The sequence below is a fragment of the Panthera uncia genome (assembly GCF_023721935.1).
Source record: "Panthera uncia isolate 11264 chromosome B2 unlocalized genomic scaffold, Puncia_PCG_1.0 HiC_scaffold_24, whole genome shotgun sequence".
NCBI lineage: Eukaryota > Metazoa > Chordata > Mammalia > Carnivora > Felidae > Panthera > Panthera uncia.
Window position 1 is genome coordinate 34,268,357 of NW_026057580.1, and position 24,366 is coordinate 34,292,722.

A 24,366-nucleotide genomic window follows, 5' to 3' on the forward strand; every position below is an offset into this window, starting at 1 on the left:
TATTTTGCACAGATAGATTTTGTGCCACCTGCATGCTTCTGGTGCCAGGCTCTCTAGAACATGTTCACTTTACAGTATAACCCCTGGGGGAGTTGGCAAAAGAGTGGGTGTTGAAGTCATTCCTTCATTAGAACTGCTAGCAATAACATTAAAGTGATATCTCAAGCGAATTGAGTCCCAAATTCAAGTTCCTTTTGGCTTATTCCAAAGACACAGATGGCCCCAACACCAACAGACAGGAGGAAAAATGTGACTTAGTTTGGGGATGGGTGAAAGTCAAGGTGGAAAGAGATAGTGCCCATAGCTGATTATCATTAAAATATCTCGCTTTTGCAAATTTTATAATAATGTGTGACATGGAAAGGGCCCATGCAAGCTTAACTCTCATTAGTCTCTTAGTAAATCTACTTCTGATGGTAAAACGCAACACACTGGCATCTGGCAATCTACCCAGATAGAGTAAAATATTATGCCAGCCACAAAGCAGAGCTATGGAGCTGGCTATAATATAAGCTGGACAAATGGTGGTCATTATCTTTGTTAGAAGACAGGTGACTTTTACATTCCACATGGCAAGGGCTCCTGGCTAGACTTCCATGGTTTTTTTAGGTGCATGTTACCATTTAGATATTGAAACAGACAGCAATGGCCTGATGGGCAGTGATACTGTAGAGTAAGATGGATGAAAAGAGCTTACTCACAATTATTTGAAGTAAATGGCCACTTCTGAACAGATCATTTGGCATTTACTCCTAGAAATGTGCTTGCAGATTTATTACAAAAAGTGTTTCCCAGAAAACTAAAGTTCTATTCTGAAAAGAAATATTTTACTCATTTCTCTAAAGGACTGGAAATATAAAAACCAAGGATTGCACCTTGGAAAAAGACTTAATTTGGCAATGCCCCTTCATGTCATTTAGATATCAGGTACCAAGCCTTTCTTAGAGCTTAATAGCGGATGTGCTTCTCAAACATTGGCTTTATAATCCAGGTTTGAGAGAGAAACAAGACAATAGGCTATAGACAAAGAAAAGAGACTGTAATGATAGGCTGCCATGTTGAAAGTGTCTGTAGAGTCAACTTTCAATTCTTTGTGCCAGAGAAAGGAGCAGTAACATGGACAACTGAACATGGAGTAATCTGCTCAGCTGGTCAGGGGTGTCGCCTCCCTCTCTGGGGCAAATTCCATGGTCTCCCTTTCACCCTTATCCTTTTTGATCTCCTAGTACCTCTGAGACTGATGAACTCTTCTTGAACTCCTCTCTTTCTTTGACTTTGCCTCCTCCACACTCACCTTAACTCCTCTGATAGTCAATTTTCTGTTCCCTCCACCTCCTGTTCTCTGTGTTCTCACCATGCTCTTTTACTCTCTCTCAACCTTATGGATACTTTCTGTGGATTCTTTCATTCTAGCCTTCATTCCTTCCTCTTCTAGTCTCACCTGATGGACCCAGTGGCTTTTACAGCTTCAGCATGCCCAAGATCATCCTTCTCTTTCTGTCTCCCCAGTCTTCCTGGTTGCTCTTGTCACTGTCTTGGGTCATTTCTACTCTTCCAACTTCTATTCTTAAAATCTCCTTCTAAGCTGTCCTTTTCCTCTCCATCTCCAATAACATTATTTTAGGTTAGAACCTCATCATTGCTTCACTGATTAAAATAATCTCCTAATTATCTTTGTTTCAACCCCTATCCTTTTAATCTATTTATCTCAATAGGAAAAGATTAAATTATTATGATCTTCTAAACATTTCCTCTAATTACAATTAGAATATTACTCTCTACTCTCAAACACCTTCCATAGTTCCCCACTGACATCCTTCATAAAGTACAAAATTCCTTGGTACAACATTTGGGATTTTCCCTAATTTGACTTTCATACATCTTTCCAGCATTATTTCATACAACTCTTTCTCATTCATCCTTTGCTTTAGTAGAGGAGGAATAAAAGGAAAATGTACAACACAGAGTCTCTATGTAGATAAATGAGAGCTGACCAAACTTTGTATTTTCCTCAAAGCACCAACAAATGTTTTGATGAGAGATTTAATGAGAAAGGACATGTAGCTAGGTTAATGGCTAAGGAAATGAACAGAGGGACTGGGCCAGTAATGAGCACAGATGCTCCTAAATGGAACAAGCTGGATACATAGGCTGGCCTCACCCAATGGAATGGGTAAAGCCCTTGGAAAAAGCAACTCTTCAGTTAGTGAGGCAGGTTTTGCAAATGTCCCTCAGCACTGCTCTTGGAACACCAAAATCTCATAAAAATTATTATTGGCGGACTGACAATTTCTACCTTTCTTCCAGAAAGCCAGGGAAATGCTCCAGAATACCTAACCTGACATGCTTTCCCTAGATCTATTATCTCTTTCTTTGCACTGATATTTTATGTCATCTTTTGTGAAAAGCTAATTTTAAGGCAGTTTTCTCCACATTACTTTTTCTCAGAAGAAGGTCTGATTATTTGGGGACATAAAAGGAAGTGAGGAAAACGCATTAGGCAAAACTAAGGCTAAGATATTAGAAAAAAGTGGCACTGTGATAAGACAGAGACAAAAATCACCTTGTTTACATGTTTTTATTAACTTCTTGGAAGAGATGTGACAAGACAATATATATTCTTATTCTTAAATACCCAAATCCTATTTTGCTTTACCTGACCTATTTATACCAATTACACATTTGTAATAAAGCTTACTTCTAAGAAACTTATGTTGAGATCATATTCTATCCTTTTACCCATTACATACACAAACACAAGACCACACATATTCACAATATATATGAAGAAATAAGATGAAGTCAGCATTTAAAGCTCATTCAAAATGATTTTTTTTTTACATTTAAGTTTTTTTATTTTAATGGCAGTGTAGTTAACACATAGTGTTATATCAGTTTCAGGTATATATTTTTAATTCACAATGAATCCTCTTCGTTTAATCATATTGGCTTTGAATAAAATGAAAAGTGAAAACAATGGATACATGTAAGAAATGAAGTACCAAGAGTTTTAACTTTAGGAGAGGGTATTTTGGTGTAGTTTGTGTTTTAATTGAATAGAAGAAATTTTATCACTCTGAAAAGCCATGTATATACCATCAAAATTAAAATACGCAAATTTCCAGGTATAAGATAAATAACTCATAGGGATATAATGTACAGCATAGGCACTATGATTAATAATATTGTAACAACTTTGTATAAAGACATATGGTAACTAGATCTATTGGGGTGATAATTTTGTAATGTATAAAAGTATTAAATCACTATGTTATATACCTGAAATATAATATTATATGTCAATTATAGTTTAATAAAAAAAAGGAGAAAAAACAAAAAATTAAAGTATGTGGTGATTAATTGAATTCAAATAAAGGTCATTAAAAATTTCACAGATTTAGGGGCACCTGGGTGGCTCAGTCGGTTAAGCTTCTGACTTCGGCCTAGGTCACGATCTCTCCGTTCCCAAGTTCAAGTCTGGCGTGGGGCTCTATCCTGACAGCTCAGAGTCTGAAGCCTGCTTCAGATTCTGTGTCTCCCTGTCTCTTTGCCCCTCCCACACTCTGACTCTGTCTCTCTCTCTCTCAGAAATAAACATGAAAAAAATTAAAATTTCACGGATTTAATCATTTAGACATCTTAAAATTATTTTCAAAATTAATTATTTTCAAAAGTAAGAACACTGATGCATAATTATGTAGCCTTTTTAACCAAAGAAAATTAGTTTACTAACATTAATTAAGTCTCTTACTGCCATTAGAAGTAAATTAAGAATATTATTAAATTGGTTTTACAAATGGCTAAATTGAGACAGACAGATATTAAGTGAATTTCCCAGGATTATAGTCAAGTCAGTGGAAATTGGAACCTGTGGATTTTAATTTATATTTGTATGGTTGTAATGATTATTAAAGTGTGCTCTCCTACACATGCCAGTTAATGATATTGGTTATAAAAAGAAAATATACAAGATCTCTCACTCTTTTGAGAATCATGTTTCCTCTGATTAACTTTTACAAAATGTTAAGAACAAAATTAATACATTTCTCATGCAAAGTAATAAAAATAATTCAAAAATCATTTGGGTACATAAAATAAAAATAGCTTTGTGATAAGAATAGAAAACACTGATTCATATAAAAACAGGTGAAATTTAAGATAAACATCAAGGAAAACCATGACCCATTTCCTTTTGATTTCCCCAGTCCCTGTGTATTATCAGCTCATGCTTTGCATCTTGGCTTCTAATTCTTTTATAATTTCTGATCACTTAGGGATCCCCTTTTTGTCTTTCTACTTAAGCAATGTTTCGGGATATTATTATTTTTAAGAGACTTTTTTTAAGAGCAGTGTTAAGTTTACAACAAAATTCAAAATGAGGTACAGGGATTTCTCATATACTCCTCTGCCCCCAGACATGCACAGCCTCCCCCATTATCATTATCACTCACCAGAACCAAACATTTCCTTGTAAGGATAAAACTACATTGACACATTGTAACCACTCAAAGTCCTTAGTTTACCTTAGGGCTCACTCTTGGTGTTGTATACTCTAAGGGCTTGGGCAAATGTATAATGACATATATCCATCATTATTATATCATACAGAGTAGTTACACTAAAAATTATCTGTGCTCTGCCTATTCATCTCTCCCTCCATCCCCATCTCCCCACTACTGACAACCACTGATCTGTTATCTTCACAGTTTGGCTTTTCCAGAATGTCATATAGTTGGAATGATACAGTATGGTTTGGTTTCTTTTACCTAGAAATATGCATTTAAGTTTCCTCTTTTTCATAGCTTGATAGCTTATTGCTTTTTAGCACTGAATAATATCCCATTGTTTGAGTGTAACAGTTTATTCATTCACCTACTAAAGGACATGTTTTGGTTGTTTCCAAGTTTTGACAATTATGAATAAAGCTGCTGCAAACATACTTGCACATGTTTTTGTGTGGACATTAGTTTTTGACTTCTTTGGGTAAATACCAAAGAACGTGATTGCTAGATTATATGCTAAGGGTGTACTTATTTTTGTCAGAAGCCACCAAACTGTTTTCCAAAGGGCTGTATCATTTTTCCAAAGTTGCTGTACATTACCACCAGCAATGTATGAGAGTGTCTGTTGCTCTACATTCTCTCCAGCACTCGGTCTTGTCAATGTTCCAGATTTTGGCCAGTCTAACAGGTGAGTAGTGGTGTCTCATTGTTATTTAAATTTTTATTTCCCTCAAAACTTACGATGTGGAGCATCTTTTTATATGCTTATTTGCCATCTGTGTATCTCCTTTAGTGAGGTTTCTGTTAAGGTCTTTGGCCCATTTTTCAATAAAGTTATTTTCTTTCTTTCTTTCTTTCTTTCTTTCTTTCTTTCTTTCTTTCTTTTCTTTCTTTTCTTTCTTTCTTATATGAAATTTATTGTCAAATTAGTTTCCATACAACACCCAGTGCTCATCCCAAAAGATGCCTTCTTCAATGCCCATCACCTACCCTCCCCTCCCTCCCACCCCCCATCAACCCTCAGTTTGTTCTCAGTTTTTAAGAGTCTCTTATGCTTTGGCTCTCTCTCCCACTCTAACCTCTTTTTTTTCCTTTTTTTCCCCTTCCCCTCCCCCATGGGTTTCTGTTAAGTTTCTCAGGATCCACATAAAAGTTGTTTGTTTTCTTATTGTTGTGTTTTTTTCTAAATTTTGGAGAACAGTCCTTTATCAGATGTGTCTTTTGCAAATATTTTCTCCCATTCTGCAGCTTATCTTTTTATCCTCTTGACAGTATCTTTTGAAGAGCAGAATTTTCTAATGTTAATGAAATCCAGTTTATCAACTGTTTCTTTCATGGCTTTGATGTTGTACATAAAACAGTATCACCATACCCAAGGTCATCCAGACTTTCTCCTCTGTTGTCTTCTAAGAATTTTATAGTTTTGCATTGTACATTTAGGTCTATGGTCTATTTGGATTATTTTTGTGAAGGGTGTAAAGTCCGTGTCTAGAATTGGTTTGTTTGTTTGTTTGTTTTTTGGAATTTGGATTCCAATTTTTCCAGCACCATTTGTTGAAGAGATTCTCTCAGCTCCATTGTATTGCCTTTGCTCCTATGTCAAAGATCAGCTGATTCTCTTTATGGGGTCTATGTCTTGGCTCTCTATTCTGTTCCATTGCTCTATTTGTTTAGTCTTTCACCAATACCATACCACCTTGATTACTGTAGCTTTATGGTAAGTCTTAAAGTCAGGAAGCGACAGTCTTCCAACTTTGTTCTTCAATATTGTATTGGCTATCCTGTGTCTTTTGCATCTCCATATAAACTTTAGAATCTGTTTGTGAATATCCAGAACACAAATTGCTGGGATTTCAACTGGGATTGCATTGATAATATAGATCAAATTAGGAAGAACAGACATCTTGACAATATTGAGACTTTGTATTCTTTTTTTTTAAATTTTTTTTTTAACGTTTATTTATTTTTGAGACAGAGAGAGACAGAGCATGAATGGGGGAGGGTCAGAGAGAGGGAGACACAGACTCTGAAACAGGCTCCGGGCTCCGAGCTGTCAGCACAGGGGCCCGATGCGGGGCTCGAACTTACGGACCGCGAGATCGTGACCCAAGCCGAAGTCGGCGCTCAACCGACTGAGCCACCCAGGCGCCCCGAGAGTTTGTATTCTTAAACATGGGATATATTTTCATTTATTTAGCTCTTTGATTTCATTCACTGATACTGATTTTTATCCAGAATTTTAGGGTATGCATTCACACAGTCTGCCATATTGCCAGAGGTTTCCTAATTTTTCTATATTTCTTGACTTCTGACGTTGTAAAGGAGAAATAAGCTCTACTGCCTTTCCTTGCTATTCAGAGATGGAGACAGATAATATCTGTCTTAGCCAGAGGTGAGTCAGTACTCTCAGAGCTTATTTCTAGAAGGTGAGAAGATGTGGGCGTTGGCAGACTCTGAAACAAAATAGGAGAGAGGAAGTGGACTAGAGGAGCAGGGAACCAGGAAGGTGTTGACATTCCCTCAAGGAGAAGCCATTTAGACAATAGAAGCAAAGCAATACTTCTCTGAATACACCTGAAGCTACACACTGACACCCCATGTTGCTTAGTAATCAACCCAAGGTATAAGACAAGGGAAGGAAGTTGAGTACATCTTATCTTAGATTTGTAAAATATTTAAACTTTCAAATCCACACATTCAGGTCACAAATGTAGAAAATTTCAGGGCGAATTTACCTTATGTATTTTTACAAGTTAAGTTTATCTTTAAACTTCTAAATAGTGTTGAGCAGAATTAGAAAGCTTTTGGATATCTGGACACTTTTACTTTGGCATACAGATCTACAACAAAAATGATCCCATCCTTTTGTCAATGATGGCTGACATTAATAATGCTCTTTCTGCAATATGTAAATCTATGCTATTTTTGAATTATGTCTCTCTTCTTAATGTGCTTTGTCAAAACCACAATTATTTATCATAATAGTTTATCATACAAAACAAGAGGTGATTTTACAACATCCACTTTCCTTGTTCTCTTTAGCCCTGTTTTATGATGTGATAAGAATTTAACAATATTTAAACTTGTTATGGTTTTGGAGAAGTCTCAAGGAAGAGATCTATACAATGATGCTTTACTTAAAGGCCCAATTTTGCATAGAGGTCAAGAGAGCACCAAGATTTTTAAAATACTTTTCTTTCCCTGGGGTGGGCAGTATAATATAACATTAAACCAATTAAATCCAATGCACCAGGCTATCAGACCATTAAAAGCCACCATTAAAGCCACTAGGACTTTATTTGCATTTCTCAGTACTACTTCCCTGGAAACTCAGAAGACACACAGTCTTTGTTCATCCTCTCACTTCAGATCATGTCCATCTGGGTACCCATTTTCATAACACCCTGGACCTTTGCCTCTTGGCACTTAAGCATAGTTGCAATGATATGCTTATGAAATTAATGTCTAACTGTACATCTAGACTAAGAGATCCACTACGGCAGAGACAGTGGTCTGTTTTGCCTTCAGTTGTGTCTCTAGCATCTAATCTGGTGCCATGCTCTTAGTAGATATTTTTTGAACGAATATATTTTTTGAATGAATATATTATATAATTATGGACTGGGTGTACTATACCATGCAATAATTCTTATAATGGAAAAAAAAAACTTCTGATAATCTTCAGGACTGGCACAAATAGAAGAAGCGCAGTAAGTTTCAAGATAAAAAGTTATTGACTATCACACAAACTTTGTAGTTGATTTGAGATCCCTTCTGGGAACCAATTTGGCAAGGGAAATGATTGTCTACTGTTTATTTCTTCTTATGTATTAATTCTATTCTATGTTGTGTCTTTATTTTCTTTCCTCTGTCTTCTAAAATCTATTATTTGATTTTCTATAAAGATAACTATGCAATGAGTTCATGCAAATACCATTTTAAATTACTAAATTTTTGGTGAACAAATATAGAAACAGAAATTCCAGGGGAAATCTATTATACATTCTTTTTTGATCTGTGTATGGAACTTTTTATTCTTTTAACACCTAAAACATTACAGGGGCTACTTGTAATTGTATTTAACAATTCTACCTCTGCACAATAATTTTCTTTAAGAGACATTTACAGTTTCTCCCTATCAATAAATTGTGACATTTAGTTGACAGAAGTCTGTTTGATGAAACATAGCTTAATTTAGTACCTATCCCTAGTATTTATGTTTGAACCTTGGATTTATTGTGGAATTGGGGTCCTCTTATCACTATCAATAAGAACCTGTACAGTTTTATTTTAAAATGTTTTCTTAAGGACTGAGAACAACTGAGGTTGATGGGCATGGAGGAGGGCACTTGTTGGGATGAGCACTGGGTGTTGTATGGAAACCAATTTGACAATAAATCATATTAAAAAAAATAATAAACTAAAATGTTTTCAAAGGAGTTTCAAAATCTGGATACATTTAAAGAGAAATATGGGATCTTTAATGAAAGAAACATACTGTTTATAACATGCTGGGCAGATGAAAACGACATCCATTTCAACTGATAAAAATATACCATGGGAGGGGTTTTGGTCCAAGGATTTAACCAAGATGATCATATATGAGGAAAATGAAACAAAAATGACTGGAAACAACAAAAAGATATTTTGAAAGCTGATACTTCTACTTCCTCGAGACAATCAATTTCACTCTCCTCTGATTCTCAGAGATATCACACTATAAGGAAAGATGCAAGGAAGTTAATTTGCTCAAAGTTAAATTTAAAAAAATTATTTATGCCTGTTACATGGGCGGAGCACAATATATATTTCTTGAACGAAATGATTTTATTAAGGGAATGAAGTTACCCCTGGTTGCTACTTTTTTCCATGTTTCCGACAACACTAATCAAATCACTTCAGTGGGGCTAAGGTTGAGGACTTTTATTCTGAAGGCCTTTGTAGTTGTCAGTCCTTTCAACAGATGGGACTAGATCATCAGCTGGAGTTACAACAGGCTGTCCTTCTTAGGTACTTTCTCTTGTGGCTCATCACTTTGAGAGTTTGCTTGGTCTGCTTTGAAGAGATCTGAAGTTTGCATAAACCCAAAAGTTACCCTAATTTCATTGTTAAAGTTGAACAGGATAGAGGATGGTCTCTGTGGCCTGGATGAAGAAATGAGGGATTACTATTTGGATTTCTGTGGGGCTGGCTAAACCACTCTCAAATCTTTGGGTGCAAAGCAGCCTTAGTCTCAGAGGTAAGTTTGCTCCAGGGCTCCTTGTAGGTCGGGAAATAGCAGGGGAGTTTCAGGTGTAACAACTGTGGGTTAAAAGGGGTATTTCTTAGGTCAAAGAATTCTTTTTAAGGCAATTGTCTCAATTCTCTTTATAAAAGGAAGGAAAACTAGAGAATTACACAGATCTCATAAGGATTGGCTGATGATAATTTCATATATTTTGGAAGTGCTTTTATCTGATAAGAGTTCAAGAGGCAAGATGTCTAATTGCAATATTTTTTGTTGTTATTAATGATTAATATGTTGATTAATAAAAGAATATTTAAAATGGACTTTAAAAGGAAAACATGCTTCTACTGTAGTATTTTAAACAGAGACCCTTGGCTTTGCAAATGATCTGAAGAGTAGCAAAAATAATATTATTCTGAAAAAGAATGGATTTTATACAAAAGAAGAATTACTTGGGAAAGAATAGCAGCACAGAACTTCCATGTTACACCCACAAGACCCCTCTGCTTCATGCAAACAGCTGGACTTTCTTTCATTGGTGGATCTTGGACTAGAGAAGTATTTATTATGCAATTAATTAAGGAGGACAAGGTTTCTAAAAGTTTTACTGAGGTGTCTTAAATTTCATTAATTTAGGCAAACATTTATTGAATGCTCATCATGTGCTAGCAATTTGTTAGCTGCTGAGGACTCAAGACAAATATGATATTGTCTGTGCTGGAAAGCAGTAATCCATTGACTTAAAAGCTCATAAAAAGAATATGTGATGCCTGGTGCATACTTACACCGTGTAAATTGAAACTTTTTTTTTCTACAGTGAGCATTAAATTTTAAATTCTAAAAAAGAAATCAATACTACCTTACAAAAAATAATATTTCTCCTCTATAGAAAAAACATAATAGGAAGTATAACAGCTCTAGAAATCTTGGGTGACAGAGATCTAGAAACTCCAGAACCCGAAGTTGGGAGTGAACAGCTCTGTGTGACAGTGGTGTTTTCAAGTAGAGTTGGAGTTGCCAACATTGGTTCTGGCTCTCTCCTTGTCCCAGGAGTTCATGCAGAAGCTGATACCTGATGTTTCAGGGTAGAAATATAGATTGGCTTCCAAAAAAGGAAGAACTTGCATTTGATGACATCCTCTCATAATTTGCCATTCTAGACCCTTGGATTGGATTAGGAAGAGTGTTGGGTGTTGTGAAGCTCCAGTGTACTGGGGAACCAAATGAGTGTGGGAGAAGTCAGCTGTCAGATATATGTGGCAGTAAGTATTGTTAATTTGTTTTTCACAGATACTCTATTACCCTGTATACCTTGCAAAATTAGATAAATCAAAGCAATGAAATAATATTTTTTGTTAAATGAAACCTTTAAAATACCTTTATCACAGACCAAAAAGGTTAAAATTCATACTGGACTTCTAATTTAAGAGTAGAAAGAAGGCTTCTTAGGAAGTGGGGGTGACTAGGTGGTAAGATCGTCTTATAAAATGAAAATCAAATTACCATAGTGTGAGTTCCTAAACATTCAGGATGTCCTGGGGAGGTTTGATAATGAATTATTATGTCCTAACTGATATTATGTAATAAGGAAACATTATATAAAAAATTTAAAAAATCAAATAGAGGTTTCAAAGTATTTTAAATGATTTTTTAGTTGCAAAATGAATTTTTGAATCTAGATAAGTCAGAATAGCACAAGTTTGTGGTTTTAAGAAGCCCCTAAAAGAGGTATGATCTCTGCAAAATTGTACCCTTAGTAAATATAACTAACACACTGAATAATGAGAACAGTCCTAAATGAGATATTTCCCCCTCAGATATAGTATAATCAGATTCTCACTCGTGTGTGTCATTGCTTGTGCCAGCCCACTACACAGCCCACAGTGGATTTTTAGGAAAGGAAGTTATTATTAAATGAAAACATTTGCTGTCTCTATACTTATGATTTTTATTTAGTCTCTTGGGAAAGTATAATTTATTTCTAGATTTTATAATATGCTTATCTACTAATCTATGCTCAGCCCCCTTCAATTCTTTTAATCATTTGGTTTGGAGGTGCATTGTTGACACAAAGGCAGATGGTTTATCCCAACTGCTCTTTCTTCCCTACAACTAAATAATAAAAGAAAATTAACAGTGCCTGGTATGTGAGGTTATTTGAAAACCAAAAAGCCCTGTTATTTCTGTGACTCATGTGAATCAAATACCTAGTTTGATGGATGGGAATCTCAGTCTCTTGTTCTTGGTGACTCAGGGACCACTCTGGGATTTTAGAGCTGGAGGAAATCATAAATATCATACAGACTAGTGGTTCCCCAAACTGGCTGTTTTAGAGTCACCAGAGGAGCTTGTTAAAAACTCATACCAGGACTTACTCTAGATCTAGCAAAGTAGAGTCCCAAGGCTTTGGAGTGGCAATTTCCCTTGGTGATTCTGGTTTGGGGATCAGTGGTCTGGTCTTACATCTCTACTTCACAGAAGTCTAGAGAGACTGTGGATTGTGTGTCATGAATAAAATACATTTAATTGAATTAAATGACTTGTCCAAGGATTTGGTGGTAACAGAACAGGGGCCAGAACGCATGTGTGCTTGATTCCAGTTTTCTTTTTACATCACCCACCATTGCTATGGCCAACATCATTAGAGAGCACATAATTTGTATCATTTGTGAATAAAAAGGTGCCCAGAAGTGCACATGCACAGATAGGCATACACATCCAAGACCTTTTGAGATTTCTAATTGCCTTTGATACACCTTTCTCCAATTCTTTCCCTCAACATTTTAATCACCTTACAGAGTTCTCTCAACTCCATCTTCTCTTTGGCTATTTAACTCAATTTCCTCTTAGTGAATTCAAAGGCCATTCATATGTTTTCCCTCTTTCTCTACCAAGATTTTTTGGTACTTTACCAGTAAAGTAGGACTGGTAATTATGTTATTTCACTACCTTCAATTCTGCTCCTGTCTTCCAGTCTGGTGACTAGACATTTAGGTTTAGGTCCCCTGTATTTATTTTTCAAGTAGTTTACCTTCTCCCTTATTATTTCCATGCCTTTATATGTTTTCATTGGCCTTTGAGATATTTCTTACACTTCATTTTGTAGTTCACTAGTTTGGTTCTCCATAGGGATCTTCTTGTCTTTCAAGTCATCTACTGAATGTTTTAGCCCTTAAATATCTATGTCTCTATAATAATTATATATCTAGCAAATATACTTATTAGAAGGAATTGGTTCATGTGATTATGGAGGCTGAGAAGTCCAAGATCTGCAGTTGGCAAGATGGAGAACAAGGACAGCTGATGGTATAGTTCCAGCCTGAATCTGAAGGCCTGATCACCAGGAGAGCCAATGTGTAAGTTCCAGTGAGAGTCTGAAGACAGGAAAAGACTGATGTCCCAGCTTGAAGGTAGTAAGGCAGAGATTCTTCCTTCCTTACTCAGTCTTTCATTCTATTCGGCCTTCACAGCATTGGATGAGACCCACTCACACTGAGGAAGGCAATCTGCTTTACTCAGTCCACTGCTTAAAATATTAATTGCCTTCAGAAACACCCTCACAGAAACATCCAGGAATAATGTCTAACCGAATATCTAGGTACTCCATGACCAGCCAGATGATGAATACAATTATCCTTACAAATACCATCAACTTGACACCAATTTGCATCTTCTTAACCTATGCTCAATCTCCAAATAAAGACTACAACAAGGCCATAATTCTGCCTAACACATTACAACTATACAGACTAGAAACACACTAGCCACTTTTCAGAAGAGGCTACTCCCTAGCCTTCCCTGTCACTTTACTAAGGTTGAAAATAGAGAATACTTACAACTGTTCTTTAAGCATAGAATTTTATTCTTTCACCACAGTGTAGTGCCAGTAATAGACATGCTATAGACATGCTATTACTGTTTGCAGCAAACATAGTGACCAGTGATTATATACTGTATATATATATATATATATATATATATATATATATGGTCCTATTTAATGGTATTTTTCTAACACAAAGATCTTTGTCCTCGTGTCTTAGACCTCATTCCTGTGCTTTCTGTATTATTTCTACCTATGATAGTGAAGTTTATCACAAAGCTGCATTGAACACATTCTTACTAAAAGGTATGCCTGAAAGACAAATATCATATGATTTCACGTTTATGTGGAATCTAAAAAGCAAAACAAACAAACAAAACAAAACAGAGACAGACTCATAGATTCAGAGAACACACTGGTGATTGTCAAAAGGGGGGGGCGGTGTGTGGGAAGGTGGCCAAAATAGCTGAAGGGGAATAAGATGTACAAACTTCCAGATAAAAAAATAAATAAATCACAGGTATATAAAATACAGCATAGGGAATCAAGTAAATAATATTGTAATAATGTTGTATGGCGACAGATGGTGGCTAGACCTATTGTAGTGATCATTTCGTAACGTATAAAAATATTGAATCACTATCTTATACACCTGAATATAATATTGTAGGTCAATTATACATCAATAAAAGAAGACATTCCTGTATAAAAATCAGTTTGCCAAGATAATAAGGTACTGCTTAATAATCATAGAATCCTCATTAAAAAGTCATCTTTGACATGTCCCAATATAAAACAAAGCCATTATATCTGACATAAACTCAACTTTCTGCCTTATCACCCAATTAGCATATTCTTGGATTTAATTTGGAATTTCCAGGCAGGAACTGGGGAAATGTTGGTGGCAGTTGTATATTCAAAGCTTCCCAAATTAGCCTTTAAAATATAAAAGAATGAAGTAAAGTCAAGCTGCTGCTAGAAATATTTATGTAACACTACTCATTTTTGAAATTAAAATAAATGTCTCTTCTATAATATGGACCTTAGTTATGGATTTTTATAGCTATTTGACATCACTTTAATTTACAAAATAAACTATATTTCCCTGTATTTGGATTTGTGTTTTCAGACTGTTGTAGTCAGCGAGCCCCTAGAGCAGAGTCTGAGAAAAAGCCTTGTTTAGGTAGTTAATGTGGGAAGTGAGCTTGGAAGTGAAATGGGAAAGCCCTGAGTCAGCACTGCTGTGGGTGGCTAAGGCTTGATGCCACCCAGTCCTTTTGGCAGCATGCAGGACACTTATCAGTATTTCCACCTGCGGAAAGGATGGGAGAAGCATTTGTTTATCCCAGCCCCCCTCCCCCCCCAGTTGAGGCTTGCCCGTGGGGCATTAAATCCCCTGCGGGTTCCTCATGAGCATGTGTGGGGCTGAGTGGGCCCCGTTAGAACCAGACACGGGGTGCATGCTGGAGAAGAGGTACTGGTTAGGTAGAAGTGGGCAGAGTCCCTGAGGAAATGTCCTCATGATTGTGGCTGCACTCAGAGGAGGCTGAGGAGGCTATGGGGCCAGATTCCAGAGTGTCCAACATGGGCTACCAGTATGTAGTTGAGAAAAAAATCCAGATCAAACAGCACAAAAATTATTCATAAGGAAAACAATCCTATCTGAAGACTGAACACTTTCCCTGACTGCTCATATCTGTATTTCTATACTTGGTATAAAGACAACTTATCAGAGTTGGAGAGATCATTGAGTCACTTAATTAAATATAATAAATCTGATGTTTTAACATTGTAGAGGTGATTAATTCTGTATTCCCAAATCTAGCCTCACTTGGAACACACCCCTGGGGCACTTTATTCTTACATTTATAAATTATGAACTCAATGAACCTAATATTTTGCTGATAATGGTCGTATAATACATTAAGGCTTGCTTGCTTTAAACAGACATTCTTTTTAATAGCAATTAGGATGGGGGAAAATGTCCTTTGTTATGGTCCATCTTTATTTTCGACTTCCTTATAGTTTAGCTTAGTAAGTATAGGGTCATTAATACAATATGAATGCAAATCTGTCACAAATTTGAACAAAACAATTATAAAGATGCAAAAAGGAATGAAAGCTGGACTGAAAAGATATGGTAAGTGAGGAAAATAAGCATTTTTCAAGATACGCAGAAACTGTGGATTTAGAGAAGAGGGTACAGAAAGAAACCCTTGCATTGACACATCAGGAAGGTTATTCTGTGGTGTTTGGACTTTTCTGCCATTCAAAGCGCTCAATGGCTTCCTGTCTTTTTGAAGAACAAGATCAAAGTGAGTCATCCAAGGACCTCCACAAGCCAACCCCAGTCTATCTTTTCAAACCTGTTTCCCAGAGCTCACTTGCAGGAATGGTCTACTCCACCCCTACCTAATCTGAGCACTTTACAAATATTAGCTCGTTGAATCCACACACATGTCTATGAGGTACTGTAAACACCTGCCCCAGATCATCAGCTAGGGAGTGGTGGAGCCAGGATTCACACCCAGCCTGGCTCCTCAGTCTGGGCTCTTCACCATCACATCTCTGGCTGCCCAACTGCCCTCCAAACTCGCCTTGATATTACTTTACTGCAGCTTTGCTCTCTCTGATGGAGAATGTGCTCTTTTCTTCTTTCTACCCTTGAAATCCAACTCATCCTGTAAGGCTGAAACCAAGTTCTGCTGTCTTTCACAGAGCCTCCCATGGCTACACGGGTCCCAGTCATCTCATCTTTGGATTTACAGCATTCTTTTAATTGGCAGAATTCATTTGGCACCTGTCGCCTACTGTCTTCACTGAAAATTCTCTGCGTGTGTATGAACATTTTTCCCTAATTCAGGCATTCCCTCATTGGAGATAGGCCAGAACCTTATTTTCCTCTTAAAAAGAAGTAGTTTCACTTTGTGGTAGACTTGAATATCACGAGAGCAGGACCCCAGATGGACATAGGCATGGTTACTTTTTGGGTTACCTTATAGCACCTACTACTACTTATGCTTTGTGCATAGTTAGTGCTCGAAATTCGTTGACTTGAATTAAAGTTGAGAACTGTGATGATTTGAACTGTCATGGTTTCACTTCTATTATTAAAATGAAAGTTTAATATATATTCCATATTCAAAATAAATGCAGATTGGCAATTTTAATACTATATACGACAGGTAATTTTAAAAGTGCTCAGCACTGAAATGTGGCACTAGAAAGGTTTGCCTATTCTTCTTTTACATGTAGAAATTGCACTTTCACAGTAAATTGCCAGTGGCCACCCTAATAGTATTAATTATAAATATGAGGGCATAAATATAAATTAAAAACACACATACATTCTCATACACAAACTTCCAGTGTTTTTTCAGAGGGGGAAAATAGAGTCGAAATAGACAAAGATGGCATCTCTTGCTCATTTCCTGCCTCACACACTTGGTCCAAAAGCCAAAAATGTGTATGTGTGTCTAAAGCCTGGCATGTTGGTAGGTCTAGTTTGCTTCTCTTTGCTCTTGAAATCAGCAATTCCCAGGGTGAGGAAAGGCAGGTGACCGTGGGAAGTTGGCAGTGGATTTGGGAGGATAGTTTTCTCACATCGAATTGACACTCTGAGTCTCAGCCCCTTCCCGTCTTTATAAAGCTGAAATGTATTTATTGCATCCCATCCGTTGAACATAACAATGGAATTAATAGCTACGGGTTCTTTTCTGCATGGGAGAGACCACAGCATGTGTTCCATATCCTTTGTTTCTCACTCACAGTCCCTTTCTCCTTCACTAGAGAGCCCTTTGGGTGGAGGGAGGTCTGCTGAGGCACCTCAGTTAGGCTCAACCAATCCACAGACCCTGTGTGACAGCGAGTCAGCTATCATTTTGTTAGGAAATGGCTCTTTCTAGGGTAGTATCCAGACTCCACAAGTAAATATGTGGTAACGGTTCTTTTCTTTAACTGTTGTTTGATTATATCCCTGTTATTCTATCTCTGTTAGTAATTTCTCTCAAATTATATCACCTTAGATAAAATAAACACCGCTGAACACAGGGTCTGAGCTTATCAATTTTTCCCACGTGTCCTTGGTGGGAAAGGCTCTCATAGAGAGAAAACAGCCTTGCAGATGTGTAGGATGGAACATGTAATTCCCAACAATGAATTTCAAGTACTACTAATTGAATAAGAAAATTTATTTACTAACTTTCCACATACTTGCAGGAAATTAAATTATCTTGAAAGTTTAAAAAATTTTTATTTTGGGCAATATAATTTTTTGTTTGTTTTTGGTCAAGATTGTTGACCTTAGGAAGGAGTGCTCCTCAGCTATTCTAACTAAGAGGATGTGACAAGAAACACGTTTTCTACTTGCCACCAGGAATGTGTGTTTGTGGTGGGGTGGGGTGGTGAGGATGCAAACTTATTTAATCATTTCCCTTGAATATTTAAAATTATAATTATTTTGTATAAAATTTAACTTTACATAAAGAAATTTTCCTGGTAGCAACAGGCATACCTATTAAAAAATGAAGGGGGTGCCTGGTTGGCTCAGTCCGTTGTGTCCGACTCTTGGTTTCAGCTCAGGTCATGATCTCATGGTTCTTGAGATTGAGCCCTGCACTGGGCTCTGCACTGGCAGCACAGAGCCTGCTTGGGATTCTCTCTCTCTCCCTCTCTCTCTGCCCTCCCTTGCTTTCTCTCTCTCTGTCTCTCAAAATAAATAAATGCACTTTTTTTTTTTTTTTAAAGGAAGACTAATCCTATCATTCAGTCTTCTCAAACTATTTACTATTGATGTGAATCACCTGGGATCTTGTTTCAGGGCAGATCTGGAGTCAGTGGGTCCAGTAAGGAGCCTGTGATTGTGCATTTCTAACAAGCTCCAGGAGAGGCTACTGCTGCTGGCTCTGCCTCTGTACCTTGAGAAATAAGAAGCTACCCTCAAGGCAGCCTAAGTCTTTACTTTTTAAAACATTTCATTGTTACGGCAGCATTAGTACTTTTGTTTCTTTTAGCCTATCTAGGATGGGCTTTGCATGGGCGATAACAGTCTATCTTCCTAGGGTTAGTGTGAGAATTCAATGATACAAGCCCTTGCTACTCCAAGTATAATCTGTAAGCCAGTAGCAGCAGCAGAGTCACCTGGGAACTTATTAGAATTGCAGAAACTCAGGCCCTGGATTGACTGACTCATGTGCATTTTAATAAGATGCTGAGGTGGCTGTGTGCACATTAAAGTTTGAGAAGCATGGATGTAATCTGGATGGAGTAATCGGTGCATAGTAAGTGCTCAATGGATGTTGGCCATAACCCCTTGAGTTCTTAAAACCATATGTGTTACTTATATTTTTCTTGCCATTAAACAGGTGAGGTGACTCAAACACAGTGAGTAACAGGGCTAGGATTGAAACCTAGATCTTTTGATTCCAAAGCCTGTGTCATTAATATTACAAACCTTTTCTCAAAAGGAAAGTGAATTTCTTTTTTTAAAAATTTTTTTTTTTCAACGTTTTTTATTTATTTTTGGGACAGAGAGAAACAGAGCATGAACAGGGGAGGGGCAGAGAGAGAGGGAGACACAGAATCGGAAACAGGCTCCAGGCTCCGAGCCATCAGCCCAGAGCCTGACGCTGGGCTCGAACTCACGGACCGCGAGATCGTGACCTGGCTGAAGTCGGACGCTTAACCGACTGTGCCACCCAGGCGCCCCAGGAAAGTGAATTTCTTGAGTAGTAAAGCCCTTGGTGCCTCTCACCTCTCCTTCAACTCTCCTTTATCCTTCAGTGCTCAGGTACCTCACTGTTGAAAGTCCAATGTGCTTTTCCCCAATCAGAGTACCACCTGTTCCTTGTCCCACATAGTTATATTCCAATAAGGTTCAAATGAAGGTTATGTGCTATGCTAATCTTCCCAGAGGCATTTACTTTGATCAGGGTTTTCTGAATGTAATCTTTTTGCCCAAGAAAAGTACTTCTGTGGGGGAGAAGTATAGATTTTGTAGGATTGGTGTGGGTGTGGGTGTGTGTGTGTGTGTGTGTGTGTGTGTGTGTGGTGACAATGGCTGTGGACTGTAGAGATCTCTCCTGGCATCCCTTAATCCCAGCTCTTGGTAGACACCTGCTCCATTGGTGTGTAAGACTTGGGCGAGACTCACAGAAGTCCAGATTTTGGAGAGATGTTTCTATGAGGAAAAATCAAATCACACATGAAAGTGGGAGGGCAAAGAGAAGAAAGGTAATAAGAATATCTGGACTGCAGCTCTGAAGTTCAACCAGCAAAGTCCAGAACATGGAAGGAACATGATTTGGGGGCCAGAGGTGTAGGTAAACAGTTGTATCACAAAGACCACTTGTCTTACCCTGATTATGCCACTTTTAAATTTAAGTTGGATTTTTGTTTCTGATTTTGCTTTCAAGTTCTTAGCAACAGTCTAATAGGCTGTAGGTTTAGCTATGTGTCTTGATCTTAATTGCTTTATATGTAAACTTGAGGTGCTTTTCAACTTGCTCCTGTTTCTCACCTTGTGGACACATATTGATTTAATTTATTTTTTGCACATTTGCTAATAGGAATTGATTGAGCTTGCTTATTCTCTTTAGGTCTGTTTTGACTTGATAGCTTCATTTAAAATTGGGGCTTTTATTTATAATTTTTGTTTATGCTATAGTTTTGTCTCTTGGATCAAGACTACTCCCCAGATAATGAATTCAGAACTCTGGAGCAAAGCAGGTAGGTGTCCAATTGCTTTTCATTCTTTTTCCCATTGCTATTTATATTTTGATTTGTGTATGTAGGGTTTCCAAGTGTATCATGGTGTTGGGGATAGCATAATTTGGGGAAGAAGGTAATATTTTGCAGGTATGCTTGGATAGGTGTGACGCATGAAAAATAATTTTCTTGCCCCATTCTAGATCAGTTTGGAAAGTCATTTATTCAGGACTAAAATGTAATAGCAGAGAAAGCCTGCCATCAGTAAATATGACAGACTCAGGCAAATCTGGTATTCTGGTTCCAAGGATTCTTTGTGATTTTCTACACCATCATAATGAAGAAATAGAACTAGTTCTTTTTTGGTGTGCCTTTGAATTCTGAATTAAAGAACTCAAAGGTTGATATTTCTTCTCCTGACATCTCTCCTGCTTCAGCTCCCATAGGTACCTGTTCTCTTATAAACGTATACATGTACTTGTATGTACACATGCACTGCTTTATCGTTAATAAAAGTTATTTTATAGACACTTTGAATTTGGATGTCTATGGCAATTACTCTAATGACATAGCACATCGCACCCATCACATGATGAAATGTGAAAAGTAATGGTCTGTCATGTGGCATCAATATTACACAGTATACACTTACACTGTGTGTGTCTGTGTTTATTTGTGGCGGGCTGAATCTCAATTTGTAAACTCAGGTGGGCAAGAAATGTAACTTTATACTTGGAGCTTGAGGTTTTGGTCTGCTGGGAGTGGGCAGAAAAGTCTTTATGTTAGCTTTTCATGGAGTTACATCTCCCCTGTACAATGTTCCTGGTGTTGCTCCGTAATTCCAAGATCCTACATAGTTTTAAGATGTTGAGATGGCAGACAGGGAATGGTTGCCGGTGCCCATATTTCCACTGAAGTCCTGGTGTCCTTGTCCTCTTCAGATCCCACTTTCTGCTATCTGGTGTTATTCTTTGGTCATGGAAACCCTTCCCTGGCCTGTCTGTGGTCCTGTCTTTCTAGACATACAGCACAGCCGATATCTCTGCATTCTGGCCATCTCTTTTTGTTCTTGGGAATCATGCTCTTTTTTTGTCCTTCCAACCTTGAGGACTCTTCTCCTAGTCTTAGAGAAATCCATATTTTTTCATGTTTATGCCCGTTCAATCCCCTCCTCTTAGACCTTTGGGAATGAAAGCTGCATTTATGCTGGAGAGGCCATTCATGCCCTTCCCTAAGGAACTTAGCATGACCTGAATGGGGAGGGAAGGGAATTGGTAACAAAGGGGCAGACACAGAGAGCTATCTCGAATAGAGGGAGAACACCTCAAAGTATCATTTATTTATGTATGGGATTTTTTTAATGTATATTTCATTTTGTAAGAACTATTCCAGAACACTGTGCTGATAGCCTTTCCTTCAAGCTGCAGAGTGTGCAAGCAGTGAGGAACCAACAAGTGTTCATCCACTCCCTGTCACTTATTAGATAGGCCATTTGGTAGAAGAGATACAAATTGTAAGCTATGCAGTGAAATTACCTTTCTCTGATAAGTTTCTAAGGACAATTAATTTTAGGTGCCTGGCAAGTATACTGTGCAAAGAAGTGGATTGTTAAGTGGTTATGTAGGGCCAAGTTTTTTTTTTCCTTCTAATAAAGCACTGAAAATCTTACCTTATAAATATACTCCTTGGTTAATGTAAATTGTATCTGCAGCATGACAAATATTTTCCAAAAACAAAGAATTTTCATGGAGGGAAATTAAATCAGAAGTAAATGGATGGGTGTGAAATCCTTTCATTGCTATAATAATAAGATAATTTATGTAATACCTCAAGCATCCAAATCTTTTAATGGCTTTTTTGAAATATAAACGGCTGAAGAAAATCAGTTATGCCTGTTGCCTCCTTCACTGAGTGTTTATTTGAAAAACTCCTTGTTCAGTTAATGTTCTCTTGAAAAATAATAGAAGCTCTGTATGGAATGGAGAGACAAATTGTTTAGTGGTTTTCTTAGTGGTTTTCTCCTCAGAAGTTTCTGTAATAGTTATGGGGGAAATGTTTTCTCAGTGATAAAGTTAACCCTCTTTTTCGTCCAGTATTCTGATAATAGCTTATGATGTTATATTGTACCTCAAATTTTTAGCACTACTTCAAAACAGATGCTCAAACTTTCATCAGATTTGATTTTTTTTTTCTTTTAGATTGACCACTTCCCAGACACACGTCACCTCACTGCTGGATAGTCATGGTAGCCTTATAGAGCAGACCTTCTCAAACAATCTGTGGTGAAGGGCAAGTTTCTAAATCTGAACTCTCTAGTCCTATACTAATTTCCTTACAGAATAGAAACAAGGAGCTGGAAGACTGGCACTGATGTGTGGACCACACTTGGGGGGGTTTCTGGGGTCCTGTTCTAGAGTCTACTATCTCTGCCCATTCGCCATGCCATCCTGGTTATCTTCCTAAAATATGCTGAAATGAAATCCCTACTCATCATCCCGTAGCTCAAAATTCTTCAGCTTCTGACAACATTCAGCCTGTGTCCCAGCCACAGACCTCAGCCCTCTCTGTGGTTCTCTTCATTTGCTAGAAAGTCATTCCTCAGCACACAGCTAGAAAGCAACCTCTGTCCCAGCCACAGACCTCAGCCCTCTCTGTGGTTCTCTTCATTTGCTAGAAAGTCGTTCCTCAGCACACAGCTAGAAAGCAACCTCTGTTCGCTACACTTGGCTGCATTATATCCAGATTGCCTATAACATACTGAACCACAAATACTGCTCTCTGCTTCATTTTTTTCAAATGGATTGCATATGGATTAATGAGTAACTAATGAATTTGGTGGGCAAGAAACATGGAATGTTTTTAGTCAAGGGATGGGGGGGCAGGGAGCAAGCCACCATATATACAACAGACAGGGGTGGTGGTGTAAGGGGGATAGTAGGGACAAGGATTCTTAACCTTGGGGTCTTTAGGACTGCATACATGATAGTCTTAGGGGAGAGTTTAGCCCTGATTTGAAGAGGGGTGTGTGTGTGTGTGTGTGTGTGTGTGCACGCACACACAGAGAGGAGGAGATTTATGGAGAATTATATGGAGATCATACAATTTGTGCATAGTTTTAATTGATTTTTTATTGAGAAAATTGTTGATTCACATCTGGATGTAAGCAATAATACAGAGAGAGATCCCATATACCCTTTATGCAGCTTCTCTCCTTGGGCAGATGCTACAGAGCTATACTCCAGTATCACAACCAGGATATTGGCATTGATTCAAACCACTAATCTTCTGCAGATTTCCCTAGTTTAATGTGTACTCATTTTTGTGTATGTGTCTATGTAAGTTTATCTAACGTGTAGGTTTGTGTGCCCACAGCCACAGGGAAAATACAGAACAGTTCCATCAGCACAAGGACTGCCTCATTGCCCTTTTGGAGCTCCCTCGCTCCATTCCTCCAGTTTACCCTGGCAGCCATTCATCTGTCTGCCATTCCTAAATTTTGCCATTTCAAAAATGTCACATAGGGGCGCCTGGGTGATTCAGTCGGTTGAGCATCCGACTTGGGTTCAGGTTATGATCTCAAGGTTCATGAGTTTGAGCCCTGTGTCGGACTCTGTGCTGACAGCTCAGAGACTGGAGCCTGCTTTGGATTCCATGTCTCCCTCTCTCTCTCTGCCCCTCCCCCACTCACACTCTGTCTCTCTCTGTCTCTCAAAAATAAATAAACATTAAATAATTTTTAAAAATAAAACAAATGCCACATAAATGGAAGCATATATCATGCAACTTTTCAGGATTGGCTTTTTTCACTTAGCGTAAGTCTCTGGAGGTTTATACCAGTTGTATACGTTAATAGTTCCTTTTTATTGCTAAGTAGTATTCCGTGGTATGATTGCATCAGTTTGTTTAACCATTCACCTACTGAAGGACATCTGGGCTGATTCCAGTTTTTGGCTATTACAAATAGAGTTGCTATGAGCATTCATGTCCAGGTCTTCGTGTGAGCATAAGTTTTATTTCCCTGGGATAAGTGCCCAAGAGCGCAACTTCTGGGTCATTTGGTAGATGCACGTATTGTTTAACCTTTTAAACTCATTATTTAAAATAGTTTT